At 50.7% G+C, this 8762-nt stretch overlaps 1 long non-coding RNA gene across 4 annotated transcripts in view; it reads right to left on the bottom strand.

Annotated features, from left to right (window-relative positions):
- LOC147061317 (uncharacterized) overlaps positions 1-8170 on the bottom strand; it is a 35653-nt gene extending 27483 nt beyond the window's left edge. For 2 of the 4 annotated variants that reach the window (XR_015068917.1, XR_015068929.1), the window contains exon 1: positions 7919-8129. This is a non-coding gene — a long non-coding RNA (uncharacterized LOC147061317). Of the gene's footprint in view, positions 1-7918 lie in introns of all 4 variants that reach the window. The other 2 variants (XR_015068925.1, XR_015068926.1) reach the window with 2 other exon arrangements.
- Between the last annotated feature and the right edge of the window lie 592 nt (positions 8171-8762).

Raw genomic sequence — 8762 nt, forward strand, 5'->3', positions numbered from 1 at the left:
GAATAGAAAGCGTGGGTCCCCCTTCCCATGGGCTCACCACCTGTAGGAGGGGCCAAAGGGGTCGGGTGCAAAGTGAGCTGGGCGGCGGCCTAAGGCGCGGAGAACCTTGGTGGTCCGATCCCTGGCTGCAGAGGCTGGCTCTAGGGACATGGAATGTCACCTCTCTGGCTGGAAAGGAGCCCGAGCTGGTGTGTGAGGCAGAAATATTCCGACTAGACATAGTCAGACTTGCCTCCACACATAGTTTGGGCTCTGGTACAAGCCCTCTCAAGAGGGGCTGGAATCTCTTCCACTCCGGAGTTGCCCACGGTGAGAGGCGTCGAGCAGGTGTGGGCACACTTATTGCCCCCCGGTTGGGCGCCTGTACATTGGGGTTCACCCCGGTGAACGAGAGGGTAGCCTCCCTCTGTCTTCGGGTGGGGGGACGGGTCCTGACTGTTGTTTGTGTCTATGCACCAAATGGCAGCTCAGAGTACCCACTCTTCTTGGAGTCCCTGGAGGAGGTGCTGGACAGCGCTCCTTCTGGGGACTTGTTCTACTGGGTGACTTCAATGGTCACGTGGGCAATGACAGTGAGACCTGGAAGGGCGTGATTGGGAGGAACAGCCCCCCCGATCTGAACCCGAGCGGTGTTCTATTGTAAGACTTCTGTGCTCGACATGGATTTTCTAAAATGAACACCATGTTCAAGCGTAAGGGTGTCCATGTGTGCACTTGGCACCAGGACACCCTAGGCCGCGAGTTCGATGATCGACTTTGTAGTCGTGTCATTGGATTTGCAGCTGCATGTTTTGGACATTTGGTTGAAGAGAGGGGCGGAGCTGTCAACTGATCACCACCTGGTGGTGGGTTGGCTCCGATGGTGGGGGAAGATGCCGGTCCGACCTGGCAGACCCAAATGCTCTGTGAGGGTCTGTTGGTAGAATCCCCTGTCGGCAGGGCTTTTCCCACGTCCCGGGAGAGGCGGGGGACATTGAGTCCGAGTGGACCATGTTCCGAGCCTCCATTGTTGAGGCAGCCGACCGGAGCTGTGGCCGTAAGGTCGTTGGGGCCTGTCATGGCTGCAATCCCCGAACCCGCTGGTGGACACCGGCGTTAAGGGATGCTGTCAAGCTGAAGAAGGAGTCCGGAGGCAGCTGTCAGGTACCGGATGGCCAAGGGGAAGACGGCTTCGGCGGTTGCTGAGGCAAAAACCCGGGCGTGGGAGGCGTTTGGTGAGGCCACGGAGAATGACTTCCGGACGGCTTCGAGGAAATTCTAGTCCACCATCCAGTGTCTCAGGAGGGGGAAGCAGTGCACGGTCAACACTGTTTACAGTGGAGATGGTGTGCTGCTGCTGACCTCGACTCGGGACGTCGTGAGTTGGCGGGGAGAATACTTCGAAGACCTCCTCAATTCCACTGACACGGCTTCTATTGTGGAAGCAGAGCCTGGAGACTCTGAGGCGGGCTCTCCAATCTCTGGGGTCGAAGTCACTGAGGTAGTTAAAAAACTCCTCGGTGGCAGGGCCCCGGGGGTGGGTGAGATCCGCTCGGAGTTCTAAAAAGGCTCTGGATGTTGTGGGGCTGTCATGGCTGACACGCCTCTACAGCATTGCGTGGACATCGGGGACGGTGCCTCTGGATTGGCAGACTGGGGTGGTGGTTCCCCTCTTTAAGATGGGGACCGGAGGGTGTGTTCCAATTACAGGGGAATCACACTCCTCAGCCTCCCTGGTAAGGTCTATTCAGGGGTGCTGAAGAGTAGGGTCTGTCGGGAGCTTGAACCTCGGATTCAGGAGGAGCAATGTGGCTTTCGTCCTGGCCGTGGAACAGTGGACCAGCTCGACACCCTCGTCAGGATCCTCGAGGGTGCATGGGAGTTCGCCCAACCAGTCCACATGTGTTTTGTGGACTTGGAGAAGGCGTTTGACCGTGTCCCTCGGGAGATTCTGTGGAGGGTGCTTCGAGAGTATGCGGTGCCGAGCCAACTGATAAGGGCAGTTCGGTCCCTGTATCACCGATGCCAGAGTTTTTCGGCATTTCCGGCAGTAAGTCGGATTCGTTCCTGGTGAGGGTTGGACTCCGCCAAGGCTGCCCTTTGTCACCGATTCTGTTCATAATTTTTATGGACAGAATTTCTAGGCGCAGCCGAGGCGTTAAGGGAGTCCGGTTTGGGGACCTCAGCATCGCGTCTCTTTTTTCTGCAGATGATGTGGTGCTGTCGGCTTCTTCAGGCCGTGATCTCCAGCTCTCGCTGGAGCAGTTCGCAGCCGAGTGTGGAATGCCCTCTCCGGATCGGAGATGAGATTCTGCCCCAAGTGGACGAGTTCAAGTATCTTGGGGTCTTGTTCACGAGTGAGGGCAGGATGGAGCGCGAGATCGACAGGCGGATCGGTGCAGCGTCGGCAGTAATTTCTTGGTGTGTAGTGACCAGTGTTCCCTCTAAGCTGCGCAGCCGCGCAATTGCGCACTGGTCACGCAGTCTCTGCGCACAAGAAACTCCATGCTGCGCACATAATAAAATTCAAGATAAACTGATTGATTAATATCTAACGTTAGACGTAATCTAATCTAATTAAGTGGACCAGTGATTTCCTTTGTGCCTTTTTATAGTTTAAATCAGTGATTAACAGGTGTCCAGCCAATGATATATGGTTCACTTGCGCTACATAGCCAATCATAGCATTAACAGTGCCTGAAAATGTGTCCTGCCCATTCGCGCTGTGCAGGATAGCTAGCTAAAAACAGTGAGGCGGAGTCAAGAGATGCAAATGCTAAGTAAGCTAACCCCTTATCATGGCAAAACGAAAGAGCAGCGACACATCCGCTCGCCTAGCAAAAGTAAATAAGAGATGCGGCGGTTCTTTTAAGATGGAATGGCTGTTTGAGTGTGTGCAAATAAAAGAACAAAGGGTGAAACTGGGTGTGATTTTCTCTTTTTCGAATGCGAAAGGTCTACTCTGCAGAACATGCAGTGAAGCCAAACGGAGGGGAAAATATGGACCGAAAAGTTTGGCTACCTCAAGCGTCACATTCAGCAGAAATGTCATTTGAAAACTGTTGGAATTGTACAAAGACTCAAGATGGGACAGGGGATCATTGCATTATTGCGCAAAAGACCGACAGAAAAGGAACAAGCTGCCACACAAAACAAAATCCGACCCTGAGCACGTTCTCATTGACAATATTTTGTTTATTTATTCATTTTTTATTTAATCTGGTGTTGCACACAGTCGTCCACAGTGTGCACACAGAGCTTGTGTGTTTGCACAGACACTTGAAAAATTAGAGGGAACACTGATAGTGACTCTGTCTGCAGTTAAAAGTATTGGGAGGGGCAGTTCTCAGAGCCGACAGGACCTTATTCATGAAATTCTTTTGGCTGTTAGGGATGTGGCAGCAAGGGGGGTTAAGGTATCACTGATGTGGGTTCCGACACGTGGGTATCCTGGTGAATGAGAGGGGTGACAAACTGGCAAAAGAGGCAATGAAAAAAAGAGCGTGTGGAGACGCTAAGTCTGAGGGTAAAAGTATTGTGTGGGGGAAGTGATGCTACTGTGGCAACAGCTGTGGGAGCAGGAGAGCAAAGGGAGGCACCTGTTCTCAATGTGTGGTAGAGTGGCTGAGTCAGTTCATGACTGTGGGAGAGGAGGGTGGAAAACCTTCTGGGGAAACATCAGGATGGTCTGTGCTCTGAGTGTCAGGAAAAGGAGACGGTGCGACATTCCTGTAGGAAATATCACAGGCAAAGGGTTGAGTTGGTGGAGAAGCTGCAGACAGCAGGGCTTGTGGAAATATCTGTGAAAAACATTCTGGAAGTAGGGTCAAGTGGGAGGGGGAACGGCTGGTTCTTTGAGTTTTTAAAAAGTACAGATCTAGTGAAGAGAAGTTAGTATAATGATGGGAAGAACCAGTAGGGGCAGCAATGCAAGTATTAGGATGCAAGCTGCCGTTAAACCCCAATGAAGAAGAAGAAGAAGAAGAAGAAGAAGAAGAAGAAGAAGATGAGAACAGAGGCTTTAAGAAAGAATGGACTGAACTACACTGCTCAAAAAAATTAAAGGAACAGTTTTTTTTATCAGGCTATGGCATGAATTCAATGACACTTTTCTGATAAGGTTTTGGTCAGGCACGTGGCAGAGGGGGTTGTTCATCACTTTCAGCTGCATTGGTGTTGATGGAATTAACAACAGATACACTAGAGGGGCAACAACGAGATGGTCCCCAAAACAGGACTGGTTTTGCAGGTAGAGGCCATTTTAAACTCCTCCCTCTTGATCTCTTTTAACTGTTTTTCCACAAGTGTTGGCTTTAGCAAGAGTCATTATCACGACTGGAAGCATGAGGCGATTTCTTAACCCTCCTGAAGTTGCACAGATTGTCCAACTCCTCCAGGATGACACATCCATGCGTGCTGTTCCAAGAAGATTTGATGCGTCTCCCAGTACAATCTCCAGACCATGGAGGAGATTCCAGGAGACAGGCAGTTACTCTAGGAGAGCTGGACAGGGCCGTACACGGTCCTCATCCCATCAGCAGGACCGATATCCGCTGCTTTGTGAAAGGAGGAAAAGGTTGAGGACTGCCCGAGCCCTACAAAATGACCTTCAGAAGGCTACTGGTGTGAATGTTTTTGCCCAAACAGTCAGAAACAGACTTCACGACGGTGGCCTCAGGGCACGACGTCCTGTAGTGTGCCCTATGCTCACTACTCAGCACCGTGGAGCTCGATTGGCATTTGCCATAGAACACCAGAATTGGCAATTCCGCCACAGGCGGCCTGTGCTTTTCACAGATGTGGGCTGAGGGGGCCTCTGATGCTCTTTGAGACTGCTTTGCCACTGGGAAATGTTTAAGCAGGCAGCCACTTGCAACAATCAGACGGACATTGAGGAGTATACTGACTCTGTGACCTCTTACATCGCATAGTGCATTGATGATGTGACCCTCACAAAATACATCGTCACTCGGGCTAACTGGAAGCCATGGCTGACAGGGGCTTTCCTCGGGCTGCTGAGCTCCAGAAACAAAGCCTACAGGGCTGGGGATGAAGCGGGCGTGAGATCGGCTAGGGCGAACCTGTCCCGGGGCATCAAGGATGCGAAAAAGGCATTCTCTTCCAAGATTACTGCCCACTTCAAAGACAGCAGGGATGCTCGGGGCCTGTGGCAAGGCATTCAGACCATCACGGACTACAAGCTCGCTCCGCAGAGCTGTGAGGGCGACGTCCCTCTGCTCAACGAACTGAACCGCTTCTTTGCTCGCTTCGATGCTCAAAACAGCACTTGCCCGCTGAAGACCCCTCCCCCTCTGAACGAGTAGCCCCTGTGCCTCTCTCCCGTTAGCGTGAGGAGGACGCTTGCTGCTATCAACACCCGTAAGGCAGCGGGCCCGGACAACATCCCGGGCGAGTGCTGAAGGACTGCGCTGAGGAGCTGATGGATGTCTTCACGGACATCTTTAACATTTCCCTGCAGCAGGCCGTCGTCCCGTCATGTTTCAAGGCTGCCACCATCATACCTGTGCCGAAAAATTCTGCTCCTTCCTGCTTCAATGACTACCCCCCTGTGGCACTGACGCCCATCGTCATGAAGTGCTTTGAGCGGCTTGTCATGGCGCACATCAGATCTGTTCTTCCCCCCACCATAGACCATTTCCTGTTTGCCTTCGGTCCTCTGAGGATGCCATCTACTCTGCCCTCCACTCTGCCCTCACCCACCTGGAGAACAGAGACTCGTATTTGAGATTGCTGTTTGTGGACTTCAGTTCTGCATTCAATACCATTGTTCCACAGCGTCTCTTCTGCAAACTCGACAAGCTGGGCCTCAGTACCTGCCTTTGCAACTGGCTACTGGACTTCCTCTGTCAGCGGCCTCAGGTAGTACATGTTGGCGACAATGTCTCCGGCAGCATCACGCTGAGCACGGGGGCCCCTCAAGGCTGCGTGCTCAGTCAGCTGCTCCTCATCCTGCTGACGCATGACTGCACCGCAACCTACAGCAGCAACCGCGTGCTGAAATATGCCGACGACACAATTGTGGTGGGTCTCATCACCGGGCGGCGACGAGACCCAATACAGGGTTTTCGACCTTCTGGCCACGTGGTGCAGGGACAACAACCTTCTGCTGAACGTCAGCAAGACCAAGGAGATTGTTGTTTACTTCCGGAAGGGTCATGCCCAACACCTGCCGCTGACCATCGATGGTGCTGTGGTGGAGAGAGTGAGCAGCACCAGATTCCTGGAGGTGCACATCAGTAAGGACCTCTCCTGGACCACCAACGCTGCGTCGCTGGCGAAGAAAGCTCAGCGCCGCCTGTACTTTCTGCGGAAACTCAGACGAGCAAGTGCTCCTCCTGCCATCATGACCACATTCTACCGTGGCACCATTGAGAGTGTCCTCTCCAGTTGTATCCCTGTGTGGGGTGGTGGCTGCACTAAATACAACATGAAGGCTCTGCAGCGCATAGTGAACACTGCTAGTAAGATCATTGGGGCTCCGCTCCCCTCCCTGAAGGACATTTACACCTCCCGTCTCACCCCCAAGGCGACCGCGATTGTGTGTGATGTGAGTCACCCCGCTCACTCTTTGTCTGATCTTCTGCCCTCTGGGAAGAGGTACAGATGCCTGCGCTCCCGCACCACCAGACTCGCCAACAGCTTCGTACTCCAAGCTGTCAGGATCCTGAATTCTCTTCCCCCTCCCTCCTCTGCTGCATGACGTCCTGTTTTTTTGCGCTATATTCTGGCTGTCTGCTGTATGCACGCTTGCTCCATTTTGCTCCTCTTATTTATCTATTTATTTATTTATTGTTTATTTATCTGGGTTATTTGCTTATTACTTATTCATCGCTCTTGTCTATTCATTTTTACTCTTTGTGCTATTTGCTTGTATGTGTTGTGTGATGTGTCTAGTCACCGTGGGACGGTGGGATACGTAATTTCGATCTCTTTGTGTGTCTTAACGTGAAGAAATTGACAATAAAGCTGACTTTGATCTTATGTATTGACAGTCTAATAAAGGGAAATGTGCTTTCAACAGTTTGCAGACGTATTTTTTAAGGTTGTGTTAAACTTATAATCATATCAATATAATAACTAGTATTGGAGTGCTCGTGTGGATTGGTGGGTGGTGAGGAATGTGCAGGCAAACTGCATGAACCTTTTTTTTGCGAAGTGTTGTGGAACAGGCCCGGTCGAAGGGAGCACCGGACGATAACACCTCAAGGTCGGTGAGAGACGAGAACAAAGAACAACTTCACGTCCAGGTGGTTGGGCTCCGCAGGGAAAACCCCAACGCCTGACCATCGCGGTAACACCTCGACGGGGAGGAGATGGCCATCGACCAATCATCACGCAATAATTGGCATGTTTTGATCTTCAATATTGTGTTTCTTTAAAACTGGGCAACCCGGAAGAATGTGTCGTCTTTTGGTGGTCACAAAAACGCACGAGTTTTAGTGTGAGGGACCCGGGACCCAGGCCTGTATTAGTGCGCTTTGTCAGGAATAAACAATTGGTAAATTTGGTCTGATTGATCTACTGGTCTTCTCTTTGACAGAACGAACTCGCAAAATTGTTAGGTGCGCCAGTGTGTGGATTGGGACATAGCAACTTGTGTTAAGTGTTGATCGCAATTTGGAGTGATATCAATAGCTAAAAATCTGTATCCTAACACTATGTTGCCTTTTAAAAGGCTTTTAGATTTTTGCCGCTCTAGACAGGTATGGTTTTTATTTTATTTGGGCCAATATGGCTCTTTGAACATTTTGGGTTCCCGACCCCTGTTTTAGAGGAATGAGCAGTGTCTCTGAAGCTGAAGTACCCTGTAACGTCTGTACTTTTCCTTTCACCACTCACCAACAGGCTTGATGTAAACTCAACTGTTCATACGCCGTTACAAAGTCAATTGAAATTGGTAAGGGTTCATTTGACTTACATTTCCCCTGAAGTACTCGTATGAGATACCACCTTCGCCGCCCATCCTAAAAGGAGGCGCTTTAAACGGCCACACTTGACAGCAATCTTTCCAACAAGATGACCTACCCGGTCGACACTTTTGTGTGTTTACATTTCCATGATCAGTCACTCGGTTTCTTTTCTTCAATTTTCTTGTTGATAGTGTTCTGCAGTAAACTCGGGGTGCGTTCAAGGACCACTCACACAGTAGGAAAACGCATAAACTGCCTCAAAAAGCAATGACGAATACGTGAGGACATTGCAGGGAATTCAGTAATCCCTCGCCACTTCGCACTTCATCTATTAACTATCACTATTTCGCGGGTTTTTATGATAATTTTAATGGAAAAAATAATTTGTGACAAGCGAGATGTTTAAATACGCGCCCTGATGAGCAAGGAACAGGTGGTGGTGACAGCGCGGGGCGTGCCTGTGAGCAATGTGCGTCACTGTGGATGTGACTGACGACAAGCACTGGAGGCGTGGCAACCAGTCGCGTGCGAGGGAAAATCGCCGGGGCAAGGAGGGGTCGGGACAGGTGGCGGCAATGAGCGCTGATAGCGTGTGGCACGCCTGCGAGCAATGTGCGTCGCTGTGGACAAGACTGAGGACAAGTACGGGAGGCCGGCTGTGCGAGGGAACGTTAAATTGATCTGCGAACAATATCACTGCTACAACTCCATTGCATAAAGTGCAGTGCTTGAGTATTGTAATTAAGTAAATTGACAGTCTGTGGAAAAAATAAATAATTTTTACTGATATGAATCAGAATAATTGTGATGTGCTCAGGGGTCTGTTGCAGGGAGAAAAAGATTTAAATAAAA

The sequence above is a fragment of the Syngnathus leptorhynchus genome, chromosome 2, assembly GCF_054491065.1.
Source record: "Syngnathus leptorhynchus isolate UIUO chromosome 2, UIUO_Slep, whole genome shotgun sequence".
NCBI lineage: Eukaryota > Metazoa > Chordata > Actinopteri > Syngnathiformes > Syngnathidae > Syngnathus > Syngnathus leptorhynchus.